The following is a 13,692-nucleotide window of genomic DNA, read 5'->3' as shown; positions in this document are numbered from 1 at the left end:
CCGTGCACCGCCCGGGCAGGCAGCCGGATCCCGAGTGTGGCGTGCCGGCGGTGCTTGGGGTGCCCAGCCCGGCAGCCGTGGGGCGAGGAAGCAGCTGGGTCTGGCATTTACTGTGCCCAAACCCCCGTCCAAGCTCCGTGTGGAGGCAGAGCCGGAGCCACCGCCGCGCCTTGGGGGCCTGAGTGCCCCCGGGGTGCGCACAGAGCCCGGGGCTCCTTGGGAAGGTTCCTGGTAGCTGATGGTGCCTGGCCCGGCCGTGGTACTGCTGCTGGTGGGTGCAAAGCACCGTGCCCTGCCCCGGCAGAGGCGGGCTTGGCTGCTCCTGCGTCACGCAGACCCTCAGCCTGGGCTTGCTCTGCCGTGCTGGGGTAAATCGCGTTTCCTGACCGCAAGCGGCAGAGCCCCGCGCTGCCGCTGCCGGCCCAGCGTGGTGGCAGTGCCTGGGGGCAACACCCGCTCACAGTCTGCAAAGGGAGGATGAGACGACGACCAGTAGGTCTTGGGGAACAGAGCTGCCGGCACCAGTCGCTGCAGGCACTATGGCTGCTTAAAATGCGCCTGTAATGGGCATATAGTGGCATATAATTGAAGTAGTACCTGGATAATTAGCTTCCCCTTGGAGAGATCCCAAAACACCTTGTCGCTAAGGCTCCCTCCTCCGAAACCGGCAGGGTGACTGTGTGATGTCGCTGCTGGCTGTTTCCCGGTTCTTTCTGTGCCCAGCTGATGCCTGCGTCCAAGCAAGAAGCCAGAGGCTGCCCAAGGGCTCGGAGTCTGCGTGCTCCCGGGGCGTGTGGAGAGCAGCACCCGGCATCCCTGTGCAGGGGGATGTTTCCCAAGGATCCGGGGCTCTTCCGAAGGAGCTGCATGCTGCCTGCGCTGTGCACCGGTGAGGGCTGGGACAGGCGGCATCTGGGAGATGCCTCCTGGAGAAAGGGAGGTGAAACCTGCGGTGGCTCCTGGGTCACGACCAGGACCAAGCCCAGCATCTCCTCCATCCCTGCCCGACGTCCAGAGGCGGCATCTGCCATGAGGACGTGAACGCCGGAGTCTGATCTGGCAGCTCTGCTGAGCCAAGGCCGCCCGGTGCGGCCATGACCGAACCAAGACCTTGCCCTGGAGCTGATGCTGCGGGAAGGCGGCGTGGAGACGCGATTGATGGTGGAACAGAGCGGCCTTGTGCAGGGTTGGCCAACATCTGCGTGCTCGGGGCCGCCGCTACACGCAGTTCGTTTGCGAGCCAGAGCTTGTGCAACGCCGCGTCTCGACCGATAAAGCAGGTGGGACTTGGCCTGAGGTTTCTGGTCTTCGTTCCCTTGGCCTTGGTGGGAGCAGCCCGGGGCCTGGGCCAGGCAGCAGCCAGGAAAAGGCCTACCGAGGCTGGGACTGGTGGGCCAGGGGTGCAGGTCCCCGGGAGAGGGTCGGATGCGGTGGTATCAGGCAGGGCTGCCAGCAGCGAGGACTGATGCAGCCCCATAGCTGCAAGAAAGGCCCTGCAAAAGGCCGGTGTGTGTGGGGTGCTCAGCCCCAGATGAACGAGCAGGGGCTGCCTTTCCCCTGTCCTATTTCTGCTCCTTTCCTGCTTCTCGCTCTGGTTTCCCACTAAGACCTGTCCTTCTCGGGGCCACTCTCCTTTCTGACACTGGCTACTTCCTCGCAGGGCTCCCCTGGGATTTCAGCAGCGATACTTGGCAGCCGGGAGCTGTGCCGGGGGTGACCGCTGGCGTGGGGCCGGCTGGCCGTGGGGCAGAGGCAGCTTGGCTGCCTTCCACCCTCCCCCTCTGCCCCTGCTGGCACTGGAGCTGCCGCGTCCTTCGCCGCAGCCCTCGGCCTGCCCGTGGCTTCCTCTGCGCCGGGGGAAAGGACGCTAACGACTTTGCTCTGGTGTCACAGGGTAAGCCCTGACCCTGTGGGCGCCTTGTGCCCCGGCGTCCCATGCCAGGGCCATGCTGGCAGGAACATCATGGGTGCACCTGGGGAAAAAAGCAATGCTCCTTTGGCCTCTGGGTACCGCCTGCCCCTACCCCTCGCCCTGCTGCTCTCACTCTCCTTCCAGGAGAGCAGCCCTCCCAGCTGCCCCCTCTGTGCCCGGGGCTCCCGGGGGCTGGCCCAGCCCTGTTCCCCGCAGCTCCGGGTGTCCCGTTTGCCTCTCTCGCCAGTAACAGAGCCCCAGCGCTCCCGGTGCAAGGTCCTCCCTCCAGGTCCACCCTCTCCCCGGCGCCCCAGGGCTCCTGGTGCCCCATCCTCCCCCCTCAGTCCCCGCGTCCACCCTGTGGCTCAGGGCTCCCAGCGCCTGACGCCCTCAGCCCTGCCGTTCCCCGGTGCATGGCCCGGGTCCGCTTCTCCCCGCCTCTGATCCCCAGGGCGGCCGGTGTCCGGTCCGCTCCCTCTCCCGCGATCCCCTCTGTGCCCCAGGACCCCCTCCCCTGGCTTTGCCGTCCCCCCATCCCCGCTCCACGTGTTCCCGCCACCACGGAGCCGCTTCCGCCCTCCCACCGGAGGGGGCGTGGCCTGACTCTACGAGGGGGCGCATCCAAAGCGCTAGAGGCGCGGGTTGGCACCCAGGGGGCGTGGTTATAGAGGAAAGGGCGTGGTTCTGCGTACGAGGGGGCGTGGTCGGGGTGGCGGAGGGCGTGGTCACGCTGGCGGCGGGAGGCGTGGCCGGCGTTCGGCGCTGCGCGCGCGCGTGGGGCCCGGCGGCGGCGGCGGCAACGGGGGGAGGGCGGGAGGGGGTGGGTGAAGCGGAGCGGGAACGACCGGCCGAACGGAAAGGTTTAGGGTCAGGAAGGGGGGTGTGTGTGGTTTAACACAAACCAAAACCCAAACTAAATTAAAAAATATATATAAAATAATAAAACCAACAAAACGGACTCACGGCCGCCAAGAGGTCAAAGGTCGGAGGTGAGGAGGAACCGCTTCCCCGCCGGTGAGGTGAGAGCTACCGGCGAGCGCGATCGGTCCCCAACGGACACCGAAATATTCCCCTACAAGGCCCGTCGCCTCAGAGCGGTTCCCGCCGGGCCTGGGGGCGCGCGCCTTCCCCGTACGCGCGCGCCCCTTTTAACGGCTGTTTAACGGTCGCTCGCAAATCCTCCCTCCTGAGGGAACCGCGGCCTTTAGGCCTCTTTCCCCGTGCGGGAAGCCTGAGGGGAGGCCCCTCATAGTCGGTGGGTGAGGGGGCTCCCTGCCCCCCGTGGGTGTCTGGGGTGGGGATTTGGGGTGCACGAAGGAGGCCGGTGGGTCCTTCCCCCCCCGCCCCCCAATCTGTGGTGCCTGTTGGATTTGGCTGTGGAGGGTGGTGGATATCTTCCTGGGGGGTGGTGCGGTTTGCGTTTTGTTTGATGAATGTATTTTCTAATAATTAGCCAGTGCGTGGGTGTTAGCAAAAAAAAAAAACAACCAAAGATTAATTTTCTTGTTTGCAAGGAGCGAGGTGCTGTGTTTTCCTGAGATACGCAGAATGGACTTACCTTCCCTGGCTTGGCACCTGAGGATAAAGAAGCAAGTGGTGGTTGTGGGAAGGAAGATTGGGGTTGGGTCCTTGTGTGGAGGATCTGCTGAGTCTGGAGTAGCGACCACTCTGCCCGCAGGAGGATTTGGAAGGGATTGGGATCAAAACAGAGAGTGTTTACTGCTTAGGAAACGGGGAGTCGTCACCCTGAGGTATTGCTGTGCTGCAGGAGAGGAGCAGGGAGGGAAGGCATGAGGAAACGTGTCTGAAAGAGGAATGTAGAAAGTTTTGATGGGGCTGATGTCCCCAAGATGGTGGGATGGGACTAAACCAGGAAAGAGGGTGAGGTGAGGGAGAGAGTTAATCATATCTGCTGCAGAATAAGGAGAACAGGCTTTATAGGAAAGGATGAGTGCGTATGTAAAAGGAGCGACTGAAATGTGGAGTAAGCTCGCTGATCGCTTCAGAGGCAGAACTATTCCACTGCTCTGGTTTTGTGGGGACTTGTCTCTGTGGTGACGGCACGGTGCTGCAAGCATCTTTCCCTCTGGCTAATCACCCTAGTCTTTGAAGTTTGGTCAATATTTAGGCATCGGCTTCCTTATATGAGACCGGGTGAGTGTTTTTAGATTATTTTCTAAAACAATGAGGAAGGAACTGTTTGAATCCAGAAGTGGGGTGGTTGTGGGTTTGTATTTGGGAGAATCCTGAGGAAACTGCTACTGCCTTAATGCCAAAATTTCCTGAATGCAACGTCCACTCATTTTTCAGGATTGTTGAAAGACAGATTAAGTTTCCTTTCATGGACGGGGCAAAGATGAGGCATGATCTCGCTCTTTGTAAAACCTATGACTGTTAGGACAGCATACCAGTGTGTTAAATTTAGGATTACATGAGCTGTTGTGTAATGCAGAAAGGAGATTAGCTGACTTGAATTCAGAAGAAAGGAAAACACCCTGGGATTTTCACTGAATGTATGACACACAGAGAGCTGTGCTGTTGGCCCCTGAGACCTTCCACCAAAACAATTCCGCTCAGTATTTTCAGTTACAAAGCTTAACTTGACATAATGCTGTTTATTTTTCCAAATGTGGTTCAAATATAACATCACAAAAGAGCAAAAAAGGATCAGGTTTTGTCTCGGGAGCATTAAAATAGTTTTTTAAGTGTCAAAATCTCAGTGATGAATGAATTTGTCAAGCTCTCTCTGAAGACTGCTGTTGAGTTATTCAATGTTATTTTTATTCAGTCTGTCATCAGAGTTCATATAATTATGCATAGAAAAGTCTTCTTTTAAACCCTTTCCTCATTAGGGAAGGGGGAAAAAAGATAGAATAGGTACAGCTTGATGAACAAAACCAGCTTTACCTGTCTATAGTGGAACGTATAGCAATTTTGGCAGATCTTGTGACCTGGGAATCCTCCTGTCCTCGCTGCGGGACTTTCCATGCCGCTCTCGTGGAACTGACAGACCTCCCTTGACTGTCTTTCCAGGGAGCTGCAGGCAGCTTTCTCTTGTCATACAAAAGACTTTTACAGCGTGCTGTGTCAGCGCAGAGCCCCGGTGATGAGGAGCACGCTGCTCTGTGCCGGGTGCTGTACGAGCAAGGAGGAACTGATGGCGCTTGGCCGAGGAGCTCGGTCTTGAGTATAGAACGAGACCAGAGGTAGATGTAGACCAAGCTTTAGAAGCATTCATTAGCTGTAATATCTTGTGTTATAATTCCTTCGAAACTTATATGGTCTGTTAAAGGGCAAGAAAGAAAGGTCTTAAGGAACACGAGGCAGTTTTGCGGTCGTGCAGCCTTCTCTTTCAACATCTGTAAGCTATTACTTCTCCCAACCAAAATATTAAAAAGAAGGTGGAGGAACGGGGACTTAAAGGTAGTTGTCTTCAAGTGAATCGTTTAATTTGTGTCCTCGGGTGAAGACATAATCCCCGTGTTTCAGAACGGACGATGTCCTTTGTGTGCAACTTGTGTTCCCTTGGGAAGCAAATAAAATTCTGAGGCTCCTGTGGGTAAAAGAGTGAGTTTCAACTGCAGTGAGAGAGCGATGCTGACTGAGGAGGGGAGGTTTGCATTTCTTTGGTAAAAAATGAATTAATCTTGTATGGACCATTGTGATAAAGATGCCACGGGAATAATAGTTGGTTTGTTTTCAAGAGACAATGTCTGAATTAGACTTTCAGACTTGTTATCAGGCAGAGTAGTTTTGGGATTGTTTCACTGTTGGGAAGAAAGAGCTTAGTGATTTGCTGATCCTGTGTTTCTAATTGGTGGTTATTAGAAAGAAAAATAGTTAGCTCTGCGTGATGTTAGAGATGACAGAAAGCTCCCTTATCGGATGTTGGGAGTCCTGGCAGTTTGCTTATTCGAGCTTGCAAAATGTTACTGTTGTAACCTAGAACCTGCTGAAAATCAATCCCATGCAAGTGAGTCACCTTACAGATGCTTGCGTTCCCTTGTGCCTTCTCAGGGCACTTTTCAAGCCTGAAAGATTAACTTAAAGTGCAGGCTTACTTTTTTTATAATGAGAACTGTTCTGATTAAAGCTTGGGTGTTTTTTTGGAGGGAACAATGCAGGGAAATACATGCGAAAGTTTATGTCTTAATTTGTGTTTCATGGACTAAGTGGTCAGAGTTGCATCGTTGTCACCCTTATTTCTTATGTCAGTGGTAGCATCCTGCCAGTGAGAAGATCCCTGTTAATTAGATGACTGTCACAGGCAAAATTTCCAGCATTCAAGAATTTGGAGGGAAAATACTGAAGCTCTACTGTTCAGGAGTTGTAGAGAGGGTCCGTGTGGAACAGGGAGCGCGTTTCCCCAGAGAGCCAAAGGTAGACTTCTGTTCTTCTGCCGAACCTGTACATTTTAGAAACTCTTCTGTTGACAGCTGTTAGAAGGTACCCAACTGGTACTACAGAAACCAAGTCCTCCTTCAGAAGTGGGAAGACTATTGTTTTACATGTTTCCACAACATATTTTTCAGGAAAACAATAGTATTTGACGCATAAACTTAGTTTGACCCAACTCTAATTACCATTAGTCACGAAACTTCTGCCAGTGATAGCTGGACTTTGTTATAGAGGTGTGTTTGTAATGTGGCGGAGTGGCTTACTCAAGAGCTATATCTGAGTATTTTTGGGGGAATTCTCTTCTAGGAGGCAAATGACCCAATATAAGCTGTGATCTTGGTAAACCGGAAAAATACTACTACTGTTGCATCAACAGAGATCACCAAAGCAAGCTGCTAAACTAAATTCAAAGGATTGCATGAGCAGCGATGAAAATGGTGGCGATGCAAAAGGTGCTGGAAACCTCTATGCTGGCAATGCAAATTTCAGGAGAAGGAAGGTAGCTAAAAAAAGCTCTTCTGCCTCTCCTCTGTTGAAGTCAGAGCCAGAACCAGTTTCTGTGTGGTGGAGGGACTGCACCTTTGTATGGGGAAGTGGAGCAGTATGTTGAAAATGCCGAAGTCTGCTAGAAGTATTTACAGAGGTGTGGTTTACTTGGAAGTGTTTCAGAAACCCCCTGTATCTGTAGCACCCAGGACTGAAGTAGCGACCTAAACATAAGTGATGGTGTAGTGGGCTGCTAAATAAACTACATTTGCTTCTGAGGAGTGTATTTGCCTGTTACGGGCCATTTTAAAAAATGTTATTGTCCCCTTTAACTTTCCCTCCCCTGTAAAACTGTTGAATGAAATATGGATGTTAAGCATTTATCGTGGCACAATCTCTTAAAAAATAGTTGCGGTAGACGGTGCTATTCAGATATACAAGACCATCTATTTGAGAAGTAGAACTGCAAACCATACAGTCAGAATCTATTGGCCTAAATTAAGTATATATAAATATTTTTTTAAATAGAGGTCATTAACAACTAATTTTGATTTCTGTCCTGAAGGAGAGTTTTGAACCAGGAAATATATCCTTTGCAGGGAAAGGAGCCCCAGCTATAGATAAAAAACAGGAAAGAAGTCATTCTTGTTTCAGATACTTACGTGATGAGATAAACGAGTAATTGCAGCTGCAGAGCTGTTGAGAGGAAAAAAAAAAAAAAAGAGTTAATCTCTGATGGGTGTGTTGTGATGATAACTCCTATAGGTACTTCTCAGTTATGTGAACTTTGTCTCAAAAAAGCAATGCCGGAAGCTGGGTGTAAGTCGCATTCTTAAAGTCCTAATTGCAGCCCCTGCTTCATCACTCCTGCAATATGTGGGTTAGTCAAACCCAGAGGTGTTTCTGTTTTTCATTTGAAGAGTGGCAAGACCACATAAGGATTAAGACAGAAGTCAAATCTGACTATTGGAGGCTATCAAGGGGTACAAAAATTATTCTGTGAATGTCTTAACAGGAAGATGATGATGGAGGAAGGAGCAGAGAGGAAAACTTACTGTCCAGCGTCACTGAAACGGAAGTGTTCAGTATCTTTTGTAGTTGATGCTTACTGAAGACCAAAGTGACAGACGAGAAAAAAGAAAGAGTGGGTTTGCAAGCAGTCATCTAAGTGAGATATTTTTGTCTGTGTACTGAAAGTACAGACTAAAAAAACAAACTTAAAAGCTTTAGTAGGTGTCTTTTGAGAAATGAAAAATAGGTGATATTTTGAAAGACTAAAGAAGAGTAAGCGGTTTGTGTAGGTGAAGGAGTGGGAAGAAGAGCATGGAGAGTAGTAGTCATCTTAAAATCCTGCAGTAAGTAGTCAAATGATTTGTAAGCACCTGAAAGGTTACAGGGAGCACAGAACAGCTGGTGCTCGTTTGCCACAGGTACCTCCTTGGCAAAGCAAGTTTACTCCTCCTAGGAGAAGACGTCAGGTCTGTTTCTGGCTGCAGAAACAAAAGCTTCCCAATGTCTTGCATTAGTAAGGTTTTGATTTTTGCACCTACTGTCACTTTGGTCTTCAGTAAGCATCAACTACAAAAGATACTGAACAAGATTCTCAAGTAGGTGAGGTTTAAAAAAAACCCCTAAAACCTAAGAAGGTGCTGCTATGTGATGGGTATGAACCTGGTTAAATAAACATGCTGAGAGTACCAGTAGAGACCTCGTTAAAACGGAAGGCTGTGTCGAGAGGGTTACTGTAGTGGCTATGGGGTTTCATGCATGGTTTGAGTGGTATGCACAGACTATGCATATTAAAGTTGTAAATGACTTGAAGCTGGGAAGGACTGCAGATAATATGACCAGTTTAAAAATGAAGAAATGGGTTTGCTGACTTAAATGTTGCCTGAAAAATAGGCTACGGGTCAATAAGGACAGTGGTGAGGTTTTGTATTCAAGCAAAAATAATCAGCTGCAGGCATTGGAATAACTGGTTAGGTATGATCCATAATTAAAGGAACCTTTTCACCCACACTGGTGGCCGCTGATCTACTGTGGGGAAAGGAGGAGAGGGGCAAAAGTTCTGTCTGGGTATATAAGCTGGAAACTAAACTGCAGGTTATGATGTAATCCTTCCGTTCCACCCAGTGCCGGTAAAGCTTCACTGGGACACCCCGTGACCTGGTTTTGTTGTGACACTGGAAAAGTGACATGAACCAAGTGGAAAGACTATGAAGCAGAGCAGTCAGTCTCTGGAAAGTGTCATCAGGAAAAGCTGTCTGCCCTGAGAAGACTGAGGGGAGACTCAAGGAATTTACTCTTACACGTATTGCTGTGGAGGCCGTCCTGTTCTCCGTGCCCACAGAGAACAGCGCGGAAGGAGTGTAAATAGCAGGGAGGGACTCTGGTGAAACGTTACAAAAAGCAATCTAAAGCTTAGTACTGGAGTACGTTGCTTGGGGTGGCTGTAGAGTCTCCAACTAAATGCGTAAGAGCAAGCTGGATAAATACCTGTTCGGAATAATGTGGGCATAACTCATAACAGTCTTGAGTGAGGTGCATGAATTAGAGACCTCAGAGTCCCTTCTAGCCCTGTCTTCTTTCACGGTGAGCTCTAATTACTAACGAGGTTTGTTCTGTGCTGCGGGTCTCTGACCATGACCAGGTGAGTGCTGGGGCAGGATCAATGGCATAGGTGAAGAGCAGCCTGCCGTGCAGTTAGTGCCTTTCTCTGCAGACTGAATGAGGCACGAGGCTCGTGAAACGGGAGAAAAAGTTTGTGTTTTTCAGTGCAGAAATGTGCGTCTGGCCTTGTGTGCTTCAGAGAAAGCTCTCATGGTTATGCTGAAGTGTTTATCTTGATTTTTTGCAGTTTGCCTGTGTGTGAGGGCTGCTTTTGGGAGGTTTTGACTTGTTATTGCTAGTCCGTAATATGTGTAGTACTTGGAAACTTTTCGGAAATGACACCAAGGATGGATCTGACAAGGTTACCACTTCGTGACTGACGTCCAGAAGCATTCTACGGATGTATCACAAACAAAAGGCATGGGCTAAGATGTTAAATTTGATCTTGTGGAGAGGTTTAAAAAATGACGTTAGTAGAAACGGTAGCTGTAGTAGAAAGACAAGTGTATTGCAGGTCTCTGCGGGGTGAGCTGTTTGCGTGCTGCTCTCATAAGTCTTGCGTAAAACGCCGCAATGATACGCCGGCTGCAGTGGTTGTTACGGACGGAGCTGAGCGGATGATGTTGTGTTCAGGAGAAAGTACAAATGTAGGCACAACTACTCTATATTTCAGTGATGGAGCTTGATTAAGACCTACAAGAAGGTAAAGAACACTTAATTAAGCACTTGGAGTCTGTATTATTTTTATGGAAATGAATTTTCTCTATACTTCAGAAATTTTAAAATACGTGTTTAAGATGCCTGATCAGTGCACTCGTATAGTCAAGGTACATCCTAAAAAAGATCCAAGATGCTCTTGGTGGTTACTGTTTGCACCCTGGAATTAAGTTCTCCCGAGCTGGAGTCAGGAACTTCCCGAGAGGCCAGAGAGTGAAAAGTTGATGGAATTCCTCAGTGCTTGTGCCTGGCCACTGAGTTGGGGCGTACTGCAACAGGCCAACACGCTCTTGTTGAACCGAGAGGTGGATTTAATGGTGAAGCCCTGGTACGTAATTGCATGTGGGTGTTGCATCAGTCTTTTGGTTTTTTTAGGAGAAAGTGATTCCCTAGCCGTTTGTTGTAAAGCAGCTACCTCGATAAACAAAAGGAAGTGGATTATTCCAAAAGCGATCATGTGAGGTGCATTGTGTAAGGAAGGGTGCTGGGTCAGACTGACAGCCTGTTTAGGTTACTATCTGGTTTCTGACTGTGGACAGTATTTAGTACAGGGGAAGAGTGTATGAACAAGGCAAATGTGCTGGATACTGGCAGCCAGCGCGGTGTTTGGGAGAAGTGGCTTGTGGCTGAGGAGCTTCTGGAGCCAGAGGAATGCCTTGGCTTTGTGCTGAATAGTGCTTCGCGGCTTGCTCTTCCAAAAATTTGTCCGCTTGCTTTTTTAACCCATGTGACATAGACAATGTCCTGGGGTAAAGATTTCCACAGCTTAACTGTGTGTTTATTTTGAGCTGCCACTTTGTAGTTTCATTTGATGCTGAATTATTCCTGTACTGGAAGAGGCAGCCCTCCCCTGTTCAGTTTCCTCAGATCATCTCTGGTTTTGAGAGAAAGTCTGTTGTATCCGTTCGCTCATAAAATCTTTTCCAGATTGAAAAGTCTTCCCATGCTTTTTTGTTTTATGGAAGCTACTCTGTATCTTTGATCATTCTTGTTGAACTTCTCTGTACCTTTTCTAGTTCTCCTGCATGTCCTTTCTGAGATGAGGAAGAAGTGGAAGAGTGACCAGAACTGTGTATAGCACAGCTTTCCATATTAATGTAATAATTTCTGTTTGTTCTCCATTCCATTCTTAACAATCCCTAATATGCAATTTGCTTTTTTTGACTGCATCAAGTTCACATTTTCAGAGAATTCATGATTGGGACCCCAGGATCTTGTTCATGAGTGGCGATAGCCAGTCGAGAATGTGTTCCTGTGTATGTAAGATTATTTTCCCCATATGTATCATGTACCGTTCATTGGTGTTGAACTTGATCTGCCATTTTGCTACGCAGTCACTTGGTGTGGAGTTATTTCTGCCAGCTCTGCAGTCAGACTGGTCTTTGCCACCATGAAGAACAGACAACTGAAAGTGTTATTTATGTCAACGTTGCACCTTTTTTCCAGGGAAACTGTGACTCTGTCAAACAGCACAGTTCCCTGTGGGACTGTCCGGTTACCTCCCTCTATTAAAAGAATTGGACATTTGTTATGATCCTTTTTTAACCTCTCTTCTCATCAGCTCCTAGCTGTATGAAGGCCCTCCCCCTTTATTGCATGACAGCTTAGTTTTTTAGAAGTCCCTTGTGAGGAGTTTTCTTGAACACATTTTCAGTAGTCTAGGTAGACTTTCTAAATCTGCTTTATGTGCTTGTTTATTCCTCTGGAGAAGTCAATCAAAAACAGATTTGTAAAGCTGACTCTTCCCGAGTGTGTGGTAACTCTCCTTCCATTGAACGATTCTGTTTGCTGTTTGCTACTGATATCTTCAGAATATCTGCCTTAGTGATCTGGAGTTTCCCAGATATTCCCTGTTAAAAGTTGGAAGAATACTTCCCACCTTTCAGAACCGTATCAGGACGAAAGGTTACATGTTACTTTAGCTGTTGGGTGTTGGAGTTCCTCTGGGTTTCCTGCAATAATGCCCTCTGGTCCAGAACCCTGTCTGGTGTGACGTCTCCTTCTGGAACACCTCACTGACACGCCAGTCTGTAATAGAGCCTGATGTCCCTCATATGAGGATTTCAGCATGGCATCTTCCTCCCCCCTGTGACTTCTCTGTGAAGATAAATTCAAATTTTATTTAGCTTTTCTTCTATGGGTTTTTGTTCTCTCTGTGTTCTCCCTCTATTTCCTGGTCATCTGTTGGCCCTACAGACTCTCTGGAAGACTTGCTGCTCATGGTATCTGAATTAGCAGTAATTATTAGTTCTTATGCCTCTTCCCAGCAGTTCGTCAGACTCCTTTTCCACCTGCTATATAGCGTTCTCATACATAGTGTGCAAGAACCTATCTTTATTTTCCTTGCTGGGACATGTCTTCAACTCTTTGCTGATTTTTTTGATATGTGATAGGCATTTCTTCTGAGCTTCCCACATATTATCTCTAAGTAGCCCCTGTCACTTCCAAATATTTTCCTCCTCTAATTCCCTTTAAGGTTTTTTTTAAACACACTTTGTTATGTAGTTTGTTGTGTCGTGTCCCCGCCCCCCCCCTTTTTTTTCCCCCTTTGCCATTATGCAAAACAGTGGGTTTTCATTTCAGACTTTGTTATTTCTGGAAAGATATGACTTTAGTTGTCAAATGAGATTTTCTTGTCGAAGCAGAGCCACTGTCCAACCGTGCTTTTCTGTGCTTTGTGTGTTGGGAGTTTTAAATACAGAGTTAATTCAAGTACCTCTTAGGTCAGATCCTGTTGAGGTGGTGCCACGCGAGAAGGAAATCGGACCTAGGGCTGTCTAACCAGGTGATAGCTCAAATCTTTGTTCTTTTTCATTCCTGTTGAACCTTTTAAGGAATTGCAGTACAGCCTGGTTCTGTATGCCCTGCCATGACGACAGCAGCAGGGAGAAGGGTACTAAAGCCACACCACCTGCGCTGGGCTTAGCTGGCAAGGTACTGCCTACAGAACTAACCACGCAGCAAAAATCATGTCGGAAGAACCCTTTAGTGGGCAGAATAATATTGAATTGGTGTTGATCTTATTGATAGAGAAATATGTGTTGGATGGCAAGTTCTGAACTCAATAAATTCCTTGGTAAAAATTAAGGAATTGCCACTTTATAGTTCAGTAAGGTCTTTGCTAGTAGATGGTGGAGGAGTTTTATGAGGCATTTGAAAAAGTCTTTTTCAAAAGACATTCCAACCGCCATTTTTTAAAGTTTGTGTGTTGTGTGGCACTTGAGAGTTTATATCCTTTACAAAACTCCTGGTAGTTTTTAATTATAGTGTTGTAAGTGTGGACTTCTATTTATATAAGTAAATGTCTATTTTCTATAGTAAAAAATTAAAGAATTAAGTTAAAAGCCAAACGCTGCAATCTGATTTGTCTCTTTTGCCTTCTTATATCATTGGAGTAAAAGTTTGGTACTCAGTTGCCTAAGGCCTGGAAAAAATATAACATTCTGGTTGCATTTTTAAAATTCAGTTGCAGGGGATAGACTGGTATTGTGGAAAAAATCCACCTTAGCTAGAAATCCTCCAAATAGTTCCCTGACAGGTGAAGCAACCGCTTTCTGGGGCGCTTACAG

The sequence above is a fragment of the Phaethon aethereus genome (assembly GCF_964289735.1).
Source record: "Phaethon aethereus genome assembly, chromosome: 2".
Taxonomy (NCBI): Eukaryota; Metazoa; Chordata; class Aves; order Phaethontiformes; family Phaethontidae; genus Phaethon; species Phaethon aethereus.
The sequence above is the reverse complement of the archived record's forward strand: the minus strand, read 5'-3'. Positions refer to the sequence as shown.